This window comes from Dama dama, chromosome 19 (genome assembly GCF_033118175.1).
Source record: "Dama dama isolate Ldn47 chromosome 19, ASM3311817v1, whole genome shotgun sequence".
Classification (NCBI taxonomy): domain Eukaryota; kingdom Metazoa; phylum Chordata; class Mammalia; order Artiodactyla; family Cervidae; genus Dama; species Dama dama.
Window position 1 is genome coordinate 48,147,842 of NC_083699.1, and position 12,954 is coordinate 48,160,795.

General features: G+C 46.5%; 1 protein-coding gene across 2 annotated transcripts in view; it reads left to right on the forward strand.

Annotated features, from left to right (window-relative positions):
• Nucleotides 1–5,968: 5,968 nt before the first annotated feature.
• The window catches only part of TNK2 (tyrosine kinase non receptor 2), a 40,222-nt gene continuing 33,236 nt past the window's right edge, over nt 5,969–12,954 (forward strand). For both annotated transcript variants that reach the window (XM_061166943.1, XM_061166942.1), the window contains exon 1: nt 5,969–6,654. The gene's annotated coding sequence lies outside the window, so the exon portion shown is untranslated. The remainder of the gene's footprint in view (nt 6,655–12,954) is intronic.

Genomic DNA, 12,954 nt, shown 5'->3' on the forward strand with positions numbered 1-12,954 from the left:
CATCTCACACTGGTCAGAATGGCTATCATCAAAAGTCTACAAACAATAAATGCTGGAGAGGGTGTGGAGAAAAGGAAACCCTCTTATACTGTTGGTGGGAATGCAAACTGGTACAGCCACTGTGGAGAACAGTGTGGAGATTCCTTAAAATGGGATAGAACTGCCATACAACCCAGCAATCCCACTGCTGGGCACACACCCAAAGGAAACCAGAATTGAAAGAGACACATGTACCCAATGTTCACTGCAGCACTGTTTGAAATAGCTAGGACATGGAAGCAACCTAGATGTCCATCGGCAGACGAATGGGTAAGGAAGTTATGGTACATATGCACAATGGAATATTACTTAGCTATAAAAAGGAATGTATCTGAGTCAGTCCTAATGAGGTGGATGAAACTGGGTCCTATTATACAGAGTGAAATAAGTCAGAAAGAGAAAGACCAATACCATATGTTAATGCATAAATATATGGAATTTAGAAAGATGGTAATGATGATCCTACATGCAGGGCAGCAAAGGGGACACAGATGTAAAGAACAGACTTTTGGACCCAGTGGGAGAAGGCAAAGGTGGGAGGATTTGAGAGAATAGCATTGAAATATGTGTATTACCATATGTAAAACAGATGACCAGTGCAAGTTCAATGCATGAAGCAGGGCACCCAAAGCCAGTGCTCTGGGACAACCCAGAGGGACAGGGTGGGAAGGGTGGTGGGAGGGGATGTTCAGGATGGGGGAACACATGTATACTGTGGTTGATACATGTTGGTTGATATATGGCAAAAACCATCACAATATTGTAATTATCCTCCAATTAAATTAATTAAAAAAACAGAAAGATAAATATTGTATGATATTGTTTATATGTGGAATCTAAAATAAAAACAACAAACTAGTGAATAAAACAAACAAAAAAAAAAACAACAGACTCACAGATACGAAGAACAAAGTAGTTGTTATGGGGGGGCAATATAGGGGTGGTGGAATGGGAGGTAGCAGATATTGGCTGTAAAGATAGGCTCAAGGATGTATTGTACAACATGGGGGATATAGCCAATGTTTTGTAATTTAATTTTAAGTGAAAAGTAACCTTTAAAAATTGTATTAAAAGTTATATAATAAATAAAAGTGTACCTTAGTCCGTTTGTCGGTTACCGACTTCAACTCAAAGTGTCCACCAGAGGGCGTCAGAACCCAGGACGATGGCGCTTCATCCTGAATAGTCTATGTTGATCCAGGGCTTGTAAGCTCTGGGCTCATCTGGCTCTTTCTCTAGCATGGCAGAAGACGCAGGCACGTGGGAGCAGCTGGCAGAACCTCCTCCCACTGCTCTAGTAACTGTCTGAACTGTGTGTAGGCATGTGAGCCCAGCCACCCCAGCAGCTCTGAGGAGTTCCGACTTGCTCGATAAGACGAAGGCATTGCCCGTTCTCGGTCCTGGGAAGACGTGACCTGGGTTAACATATAGCCCATGCCAAAGAATTCCTTTAGAAATCCCTCGCTAAAAGCTCCACTAAGGGGCAAATGGTCCATTCCTGACTAAGAAGTCTCTGCCCTTTGTCATACTGCATCGTTTGCTCAGAGATCTGTCCTAACCCCACACCTCACTTCCCTCCCACCTCAGCTCAGGCGCTGGAAGTACTCCAGAGAACCAGCACCCACTGTTTCTGTTTGCACATGGTGAACTTTTAAAACCAATGGCTGCTGAGCCCCACCCTGGAGATTCAAATTTAATTGTTCTGGGGTGGAACTTAGGCAGCAGAGTTTTTAAAAGCCCTTCCCACGTGATTCTTACGTGCAGCCTTATGGAGAATCTCTGGGTTCAAGTCACTACTCAAGAGTAGGAGCCTGAAAGAAATACAGAATCTCAGCATCCCCTTCCCAACTTGCTGAATCATAACCTGTTTGAGAAGCACTGGTCAAGTTAGCATACTGTTTCACTTCATCCATGCTCATCGCCCTGGCCGGAACCACAGCCTCCCCAACTTTCTCAAGTTGGAGCACTTGCCTTCAGAAGTTTTTGCCTCTGACCTACAGAGAGAAATACATTTTACAGCAGGATGTACAGCACACACATGTGTATATAATGAAATTAAAATATCATTAAAATACTTCTATTACTCTTACTGAACCAAACTTGGATTCGTTCACTTGTGCACAGCTAATCAACTTTCTTGTGATCAAGAAAAGTGCAGCATTCATTGCAGTACACCACGCAGTGAGTCCAGGCAGCTAGAGTTCCAACTAGGTTCCAACAGCTAGGAACCAATTCCCTGATGGTTCCAGGAAAACTTTTTAAAGACAGAGTGAGGAAGGGGAGATTGAGGGATGTAATTGGGAGTCAACATCACCACCCTGCTGGTTCCAATTGGTCTGGGGTCTACATGCTTATGGGCAGCACACAGCTAACTTATTCCACCAAGCGGGGGTTTCAGTATCTGCCAAACAGCTCAAAGGAAATGGCTCAAGATATTATCTATAGCCCTTGAGGAGGAACTAAAGGTTCTTGACTTTGTTTAACGGCTAAAGTATTATTGTTTCGTCTTGGCTTCGTTTTGACTTGGCTGTTATGCTTTCTGCATTTTCTTACCTCTCTGATTAAATTTATTTTTTTTTTGGAACTTGGGGAAGGCCTAAGAGGCTAAAGTTTTTCTACAGACAAGAGGCAGGCAGAAGATATGGTGGGGCAGGTAGGGGGGGTGTCTATCCTGGGAAGGCCCCATAGGGTTACACTATCTGGTTGGTTACACTATCTGTGATGGACTCTAATCCATTCAATAGGTATTCCTGGCACCTACTGTATACTTGGCATTGTTCTGGGTGCCTGTGTCAGTCTGTTCCCAGGCAAAACTTCCTGTTATTATGGAGTTTATGTTGGGGTAGTGGCAGGATAGGGTTGTCAGAAAGTTAAAAGTAAATCATGAATATGAAGGGCATGCTTGAAGATTAATATAACAAAGTTTCTTTTAAAACTTATATTTGGGGGTACTTACAAATCCTGATTGTGGTGTTTCTTGATCTCAGTCCTGGGTATACACACTTTGTAAAACCAAAATCTTTGCATTTCTCTGGATACATGTTATGACTCAGTGAACAGTTAGAAAAAAATTACATTCTGAGATTTTCTATTACTGTCTTCTTGTTTAAAAAAAAGCCAATTAAAACACTAAATTCAGTTCAGCTACTATTAGGTTGCAACAGGAGTTTAAAAAACATTGCTCTATTTTTAAAAACAAAACAGAACCAAAGAAAAACCTTCAGCCCAATAACTCGGCAGCATCTACCACTCTTGGCTGAGCACCTGCTTACAGGTATGAGACAGGCTGTCTTCCTTGCCCTCCTGCTTACCCTGCGTGCAACCATCTCAAGCCTTCTTAAGGGCAGTGCCACAAGCCTCCCTCAAGCAGCCTGGGCCGCCTCTGCTTAGAACTAGATCCAACAAGCCCTTCTCCCTGCAGTCACTCTGCTCTGGGCAGCTCTCTTCAGGTTCCAGTTCTGGGAAGAGACTGGCACAGGCACATAGGAGGGCTGGCGTTATCTCTGCAGCCACCTCCTGAGTCTCCTGAACCTTGTGCTTCTAGCCTGTCTCATTTACTCCATTATGGTGTCAGTCCCCTTGGGGCAGAGGAGACTCCCTGGCCACTAGTACCAGAGTCATCAGACAATGCAGAGAAGGAGACATCCTCTGAGACAATTCTCATCACAGCCCCCACTGCTCAACGTGGTGGTGGGGACAGTCCAGGAGTTGGGACTGGGCAGGATGGGGGTGGGGAGCAGGAGATCTCTTTTCTGTGAGCCTAACGGTCCAGGTAACCCTGCACTATGGACACCAGAGGCATGGGTCTGGCTCCTGAGAGCAACTGGAGGGGAGATGGGATAATGGGGAGTTGGGCTCCCCTAAGAGAATCAGCAGGACCATCCAGTATGTAGGTGCTTTGACCCCTTGCCTTGTTTAATTTTGAGCTTGATTTATCAGCAGAAAAACTTGCTCCAGATCAGTTGTTTGCATCTACTGATCCTCCATACCTAGTCAGACTTGATGCTTCCCAAAGTTCCTGGGTTTGGTGTTGCTTTGTTGTGCCTTATTGGCTCAGAGCAGACTTGGGAGTCAGAAAATTGGATTTGAATCCTGGCTTCACTACTACCAGCTGTTGCTTAATTGTGTACAGCCTCATTTCTATCACCTGTGACGTCCTGCGTGCCCTACACCCTGTCTCGGCCCAGGTTGGGTGCGTTCACCTTCCTGCTCTGTGGCCCTGGCTCCATGGCAAAGGGCAAAGCTTACAGACACTGTATCGAATAATTTAGTAGGAAGTTGTCCTGCTCACCTCACAGGGCAAGACGCCATGACCCAAATCCACCCAGTCGAGCCCCCCATAGCCGTCTAGAACCCACCCCTTTTCATTACCCCACTGTCCTCAGACCAGATCCCTTGGGCCCAATGCCGGCGAATAGGGGCGCAGAGAAGACACCTTTACAGAGTTCTCTGCTGTCTGATCCTTGGGGCAGTTCTGTCTGGAGTTGTTTGATTACTATACACATTTTATAGATGAAGTACAGTCAGTAACAGGGCCAATTGCCCTACGTCTTCGGGTTCTAAGCCTCACCCCCCAAGGCTGCCTGGGGCTGGGTTAGGCAGGCTGCACTGTCACTGGGAAAAAGAGCTCTGAATTTTCTCCTCCTTTCGAGGTGCAGGCCCAGGAGGGAGCAGTGGGAGGGAGGAAGGCCCCCTTTGCCTGGAGCTCTTTCTGCTTGTACTCCTCTAGCAAGAAGTGTCACAGGCCTGAGCCCAGCTCCCCCTTAGACCCAGGGAAAGGGTCGAGACGGTCCAGTTTGGCCTCTGGGCTGCTGATGAGAGATTAGGATTAGACTCCCTCTCTGCAGTCAAACACTCACTGGATTGGAACCTTGGAAACTTCCCAATTCAGCCTCTTAATTTCAGAAACGAAGCAACTGAGGCCAGGAGGAAGTGGTGATTTTTTTTTTTTTTTTTTTTTTAAACTACACGGTAAGTCGGGGGAGCAGCTGAACTGTTGCTTAGAATTGGAGGCTCCTATTTCAATGCTCCTCCACTGGCCCTGTTGACTACACCGGCTCAGTGAGAACTCTCTACCTTCTGCTTCACGTCTTCTCCCTTTGGCTCCACCAGAAGGCGCAAGCAGCTCCTCTGGTGGGATGAAGGGGGAGTGGTAGCCGGTTTGAAGGAAGAGGGAGAGGGAGGAGTAAATAGGGCCGGGCCCCTTAAAGGGGCGGGTTAATCCCGCCGGGCCCCGCCCCCTGGGGCGGCGCAGGCGCAGGCGGGCTCCAGGAACTCCGGCGGGAGGGCGGGCGCTCCTGGCTCTCGGGCCGGCGCGCTGGGCCGCAGCACCTGCGGGGGCCGGCGCAGGGCGCGGCGCCCGGCGGGCGGACCTCGACGCCCAGGAGCGAGGGCGGGGAGCCGGGACCGGGACTGGGGACGGAGCGGGAGGGGACGCTACCCCGCAGCCCCCTCCCCTGGGGGACGGGGCGGAAGCAGCCGGGCGGGGGGCGGTGTGAGCGGGCGCAGAGGACAGCACCATCTGGAGGGGCGGGACCGCGCGGCCTCTGGGGGGCAGGCGAGTGCGTTGGGCAGTGCCGGCTGGGGGCCCCAGGCGGGGAGTTGTGCAGGAAGAGCGCGGCGGGCTCAGCCCAGGGCTGCCGGAGCAGCAGCCGCAGCGGGTCGGGGTTCTCAGCTGGGGCCCGCAGCAGCTTCGCGGGCTGAAGCTCGGCGTGGAGGAGCAGGGGGGCGTGGGTCCGGCGGTGCAGGAGGAGGGCGGGGTGGGCCCGGGGGTGCAGGAGCGGGGTGGCCGGGGCCACGAGCCCAGTCTGGGGGTGGTGTGGGGGCCGCCGGACGGCGCGGACTGGAGGCGCCCGCCGCCGTGGACTGGCTCCGCGGGCTGGCCGGTGGTGCAGGAGGAGGGGCTGGGGCCCCGCAAGCAGCACCAGGAGAAAGGGGAAGGTAGCCCCGCAGTGCAGGAGCGTGGGGAGGCCCGCACCGGGGTGCAGGAGCGGGGGGAGGGGAGCCCGCGCCGGCTGCTGCTGCAGCCCGAGCAGCTGTCCGAGCTCGGGGAGGGCTCTTGGGAGCGCAGAGACGAGCTCGAAAGTTCCGGGGAGCCGTTCTGGGAGAGCTGCGGGCACCTCAGACGGGAGGCGGTGGTCCTGGGAGCGGTCCCGGCCCGTCGCAAGAGACTCGAACTGCTGGGGAGGGCCCGGCCAGTGGGGCCCCGGGGGCCTGAGGGGGAGGGACGTCTGGGGGTGCAGGAAGCGAATTGGCTGCCTGGGGTACAGGAGGGACAGGTGGTGCGGGCTGTCCAGGAAACCTACCTGGACGGGAAGGGGTCCCAGGAGGGGGAGGGGCCCCCTGAGGGGCACAGGCTGCGGAGGCGCAGGCGGAGGAGGAGGTGGTAACCCACGGGCTGGCTGCTCGGCACCAGGGCCGGGCCGGGCCGGGCCGGGGTCGAGGTGAGCGCATAATGTAGGGGTCTGGGGAGAGGGGAGCAGAAGAGCACCGTGAACCTGGGGGCGTTGGAAACCACTGCCCGGTAGCAAGCAGTGTCCTGCTGGGTCCTTTTCTGCCACCTCGGCTGGGACATCGTAGAAGCAGAGTCTGCAGTGAGCCAGTGGAAGGCAGCAGGTAAGGAAGCCCAGTTCTGTTCTCAATTGGAATTGATGTGTTTGGAAGGAGGGGGCTGCAGTTATCGCAGGAGAGCGTGGTCTCCGAACTGCCTTTTTTTCATTCCCCGTGTTTAAACCTGGAGAGGACCCAAACAGTGCAGTTTTTAACGGCAAGGCAGGGCCCCTCCCCCCAGCACTGTTTGTGCCAACTGGAGTGATGGGACATTTCCTTAGAGTCTAGACTGGCGGTGAGACTGTCTGGGCGGCTGCCAGGCCTGGGCAGAAGAAAGAGAGGGGTAGCCCTAGGGTGAGATTGCAGAGGAAGTAATCAGCGCCCCCCCTCCCCCCCTCCCATCCCCAGCCACACCGGTGGAGGTAGGGGTGCTTCATGCCCTAGCTGGGGCGGTGCAGTCAGCACAGGCTGTCTCACGTCCTCAAATCACATTCCAAAAAAGGGAAGGGGCAGCATTGCAAGGACAGGACCTTATCTTGTAACTGTAGCCATGTGAGCTGAGATGAGTGTGGCAGCCAGTGACTTGGGCACGAGCCTGACCTGCTCCCGCCACACCTTCTTGTCACATTTGATTAATAGTGAGGGCCCAGAGCCAAGGATAAATAGTGGGCAGGAGGGTGGAGAGCCACTGGTGAGGCCCTGTCTCCGTGTGGGCTCGCAGGACCCCAGTCTGAAAATGAGGGAGAGGAGGGATATCTGCATCCTTGGACTTGGGGCATCCTGTGTGGCCCAGACCTTAGCCCCGCCCCAAGGAGGTGGACAGGTGAGCAGCTGAGCTGTGGCATCATGAGTTCTGTACCAGCCAGGGTCAGCTTCCAGCCCAGCTTAGAGGTAGGGCTTGCAGAGGTGGGGGCTAAATTTGACTTCCTCTTGACTCCCTCATGGTCTGGGTGCCAGGCTGTTCATTCCTGCCCCATAGGGACTTGGTGGTTCATCTGTTGGCCTCGTCCTCTTAGGGATGCTCATCTCTTACCTGGCACTGTGTGGGTTCTTGCTTCTTTAGCCCTCAGGCGGAGGTGGGTGCAGAATTGCTGCCTGTCTCAGGACTGTCGCCAAGACCCATCTCTGCCCCAGCCCAGGGAGTGGCTCTGAGTCAGATGGCCCCCAGAACCCCTGTCCCAACCGGACTGGGTGGAGATAGTCCTTTTCTGTCGGGCATGGGGAGTGGTGGTGGCGTCCTCGGCAGGCAGCTGCTGGGACTCCGCTGGAGGAGCCGGTTAGCCTGCTCCCCTTGCAAACCCAAACTTGACTGTCAGCTTCATCCCACGCCTGCCTGTCATCCTGCCACCACAAACCCTCAGGCACCGGAAGTTCAGCTGCTGTGTCCAAGGTGTCTGGCTCTTTGGGGATGGCCAGACTGGTTCTGACTCTCTGGTTTCAGTGGAGAGAATTGTTCTAAACAGACACACAAGCTCACACCTTTACCCTTTCTCAGGTTGATTCTTGAATTTGTGGTAGATGAAGAGAAAGAGGACTTTGGCAAGTCTGGGTTTAAACCATTTACTAGCTGTGTAACCCTCTGAGGCAAGATGATGTCTCTGGGCTTCAGTTTCCTCCTCTATAAGGGGGGCTGCTGTTTTCCCAACAGTATCCTCAGCGCAGAGGGCTCAGACCCTTTGCCAGCCTAGCGTCCACCTTCCTAGGAGCCATGGGAGTGGACATTAGGTAGGAGGGATTGGCACTCCCAGACCTTTTCCTGTGTCCTTGAAGTCCATGATTATTCTCCTGCCCTGTGTTTTATTCTGGAAGACGAAGTGCTTTTTCATTTTTTTTAACGGCTTTATTGAGGAACATATTGGAACATATTTAAAACATAATTTAATAAGTTTTAACATTTGTATATACCTGTAAAACTACCACCGCAATCAAGATAACGAACATACCCATTATTTCCAAACTCCCCTCAAAAAGTTTTTTGTACCCCTTTGTAATCCATTCATCCTACCCCTTCTTTGCCATCCCCCTTCCCTAGGTAACAGTGGTCTGCTTTCTGTTACTACACATTAGTTCACATTACCTAAAATTTATGTAAAATGGAATCATACAGTATTTTTGTTTGTTTGTTCTGACTTGGCTTTCTTTAAGTCAGCATAATTATTTTGAGATTCATCCATGTTCTTGTGTGTATCAATTGCTTATTCCTTTTTATTGCTGAGTAGTATTCCTTTGTATGGGCATACCACAGTCTCTCTATCCATTAACCTCCTGATGGGTTGTTTTCAGTTTTTGGTTATTACAGTAAAACTACTGTGAGCATTCGTATAAGTCTTTGTATGGACATATACTTTTATTTCTCTTGGATAAATCTTTAGGACTGGAATAGTTGGAGCATATGGTAGATGTACATTTCATTTTTTAACAAAGTGCCAGACTGCTTTCCAGAGTGGTTGTACCATTTTACATCCCCACCAACTGTGTATGAAAGTTCTAGTTTGCTACCTTGTCAGCATTTGTCAGTCTCTTTAAATTTAGACACATTAATAGGTCTGTAATGGTATCTCGTTTTGGTTTTAATTTGCGTTTATGTAATGACTAATGTTGAGCATCTTTTCACGTGCTTATTTGCCATCTGTTTATCTTTGGTGATGTGTCTGTTCAAATTGTTTACCCATTTTTTAATTGTGTGGGTTTCTTTTCCGTTCTAAGTTTTGGGAGTTCTTTTGTATTCTGGGTTCAAACCTTTTTGGGATATATGATTTGAAAACATTTTCTTCCAGGCTTTGGTTTGCATTTTGATTCTCCTCACTGTGTCGTTCAGAGCGCCGAAGTTTTAAATTTTAATGAACCTCAATTTACCAACGTGTTCTCTTATGGATTTTGCTTTTGGTGTCTTAAGAACTCTTTGCCTAACCGAAAGCATGATGGTTTTCCCCTATAACTTTTATAGTTACGGATTTTACATTTAGGTCTATGGTCTAGTTGGGTTTAATTCTTGGGTTAGTATATGGTGCAGGGTGTTCAGTGTTTTGCATGTGGAGGTCCAATTGTTCACCAGAATTTTTTGAATAGACTTGTTTCTCCATGGAGTTGTCTTTGTACCTTTATTGAAAATCAGTTGTGTATGTGTAGATCTGATTGTGCATTTTGTTTTGTTCCATTGATCTAACTTTTCCATCTTTATCCCAGGACCACATTATCTTGATCACTAGATTTTATTGTAAGTCTTGAAATCACGGAAAGATCTTGAACTTCGTTCTTCCTTTTCAGAATTGCTGTAGTTATTTTAGGTTTGTTGTACATTTGTATTTTAGAACCGTTTGTTAATTTCTACAAAATAGCCTGCTGGAATTGCATTGACTCTCTAGACCAATTTGGGGAGAATTGATATCTTAGCAATACTGAACCTGACCAATGAACAATGTATATTTCTGTTTATTTAGAATTGCTATCTTAGAATATTGAACCTGACCCATGCACAATGTGTACCTCTGTATTTACTTAGACTTTTAAGAATTTCACCACTGTTTTGCAGTTTACAGTGTACAAACCTTTTAAATCTTTTGTCAGATATATCCTTAAGTACTGCATATTTTTGATGTTGTTATAAATGGCATTTTTAATGGAATTCAGCATTTTGTTTAAAAACTTACCTACCTTAATTGTGGTAAAATATACACAACAGAAAATTTACCATGTTAACCATTTTTAAGTGTTTAGTTCAGTAGGGTTAGATACATTTATGTTGTGCAACTATTGCTGTCATCCATCTCCAGAACTTTTTTTTATTTTGCAAAACTGAAACTCTGTACCTATTAATCAACCTCTGTATTCCTCCTCTACCTCAGCCCCTGGCAATCACATTGTACTTTCTGTCTCTATGAATTTGACTACTCTAAATACCTCATATAGTATTTGTCCTTTTGTGAGTGACTTTTTTGACTTATCATAATGTATTCAAGGTTAATCCATGTTGTAGCATGTGTCAGAATTTTTTTCTTTTAAGGCTGAATAGTCATCCATTGTATGACTGTATTGCATTTCATTTATTCATCAATCAATGATTACTACAACCTTTTGCTATTGCCAACAATGTTGGTGTAAGATGGTGTTGTTTTTTAAATTTCAATTTCCAATTTTTTACTTCTGAATATTATATACTCGTATCTTCCCACCTTGCTAAACAGACTTGTTCTAGTAGCTTTTTTGTATCTTCCATTGGATTTTATACATAGACTGTCATGTCATCTGCTAGCACAGGCAGTTTTACTGCTTCTTTTCTGATCTTCATGTCTGTTATTTCTTTTTCTTGCCCGATTGCACTGGCTAATCCTCTGGTATAATATTAAGTGGAAGATTAGATATATTGTTCCTGATCTTCAGGGGAAAGTGTTCAGTATTTCACCATTATGAATAGTTTAACTTTTTCATGTATGATCTTTATCAGTTTGAAGAAGCTCCCTTCTATTCTTATTTTACTGGGATTTTTAATAGAAAATCCATAGAAATGGATGTTGGATTTTGTCAAATGTCTTTTTCTGTGTTTATCAAAATGATCATAAGATTTTCTTTTTTAGTTAATGTGTGGAATTGTAATGCATTAATTTTTTCAAATGCTAAATCAACCTTGCATTCCTGAGACAAGCTCCATTGGGTCATGATGATTATTCTTTCTATTGTTGAATTCTGTTTTCTAAAGAATTTGTTAAGATTTTTTGCATCTATTTTTATGAGGATAGTTTTCTTTCCTTTTAATGTCTGCAGGATTCATGATATACATCTTTAATTTATTATAGTCTGCCTTCAAGTGATGTAAGAACCATAAAATAGTACATTTTCACTTTTTCTTGCTTTTATGCAATTATTATAAAAACTTTTATTTATGCATGTGACAATACCCATGCAGCAGTGGTAAAATATTTGTTTAAACAGATAATTTATCTTTTAAAGTATTTTGAACAGTAAGAAAAATATGTTAACTATTTAACCATGTAGTTGCCATTTCCAGTGCTATTCATTTCTTTGCAAAAATCTATGGTTCTATATTGGAGAAGGAAGTGGCAGCCCAATCTAGTATTCTTGCCTGGGGAATCCTGTGGATAGAGGAGCCTGGTAGGCAACAGTCCATGGGGTTGCACAGAGTTGGACATGACTGAGTAACTTTTACACACACACATTTCTATGTGGTATTATTTTTCTTCTGTCTGAAGGATTTCTTTTAACATTTATTGTAGTGCAGGTCTGCTGATATTGAATTCTTTCAGCTTTTATATATTTAAACAGTTTATTTAGTCTTTAATGATATAGTGCCTCTGTTCTCTCATTTCCATTGTTTTCTGCAAAAAATTTCTTGAAGGCAGAAATTTGTTGTCATCTTTGTTCCCTGTATGTAGCATGTCTCCCTTGCCTTTCCCAACTACTTTTTGAGATGTTATCACTGACTTTGAGCAATTTGGTTATGATGTGCAATGATATAGTTTTCTTCTTGTGTCTTGTGTTCAAGTCATTGAGCTTCTTGAATCTGTGGGCTTTTAGTTCCTTGTTCTGTAGCCTGGAAACCCAACTATAGGGCTGACTTCCTCTGTTTCCTGTCTCCTAGATATCACTGGTCTTTGTATCTTGATATACAGTGCCTTCAAAACCATTTTGTATATTTTGTCCATTTTTCTGTTGTTTCTGTCAGGAGGGTAAGTTTGATCTATATTGTTCTGTCTTGGCCAAAGATGGGGACTTTAATTCTCTTATTACCACCCTCTACTCTTCCCATCTTCCAGTCCATCCACTGTGGATGTATCTCATTTTTTCTTCAATCTGCTGTTCATTGTTTATGGTATGATGTAGTAAACTGTGACTTTTCTTTTCCTGCACACTTTTTTGTTTTTCCTGGAGTTGACTTTTCTTGTTTGCTTAGTTTTCTATGTACCTTTCAGTTAGACTCTCCACTAGCTGTCTAAATTTCTCAGGATGTCAATTCTGTTAAGAATTCTATCAAATTCACCTTTCTGAAGAAGTCTCTTTCAGACCTTGTGCTCTGACGGCATGGATTAGTTGTTCTCTATCACTGATGCTTAGCTGTCCTGCTGGGCTCTCCCTTTCAGTATCCTGGGCATTTCCATCACTGCCTTTCTGTGTTGTGTCCCACTTCCTATCTTCCCCTTTGTTGGTTTATTCTCTAGTTTGGTATAGCACATCGTTCAATAGTTTCCCAAGAGGAGGGTGAAAGAGTGGTAGATTATTCTGAGACCTTGCCAGTCTGATACTCAAGTCACTTAATTACTGAATATAGAAATCTAGGCTGGAAATGGGCTTCCCTGATAGCTCAGTTGGTAAAGAATCTGCCTGCAATGTAGGAGACCCCGGTTCAATTCC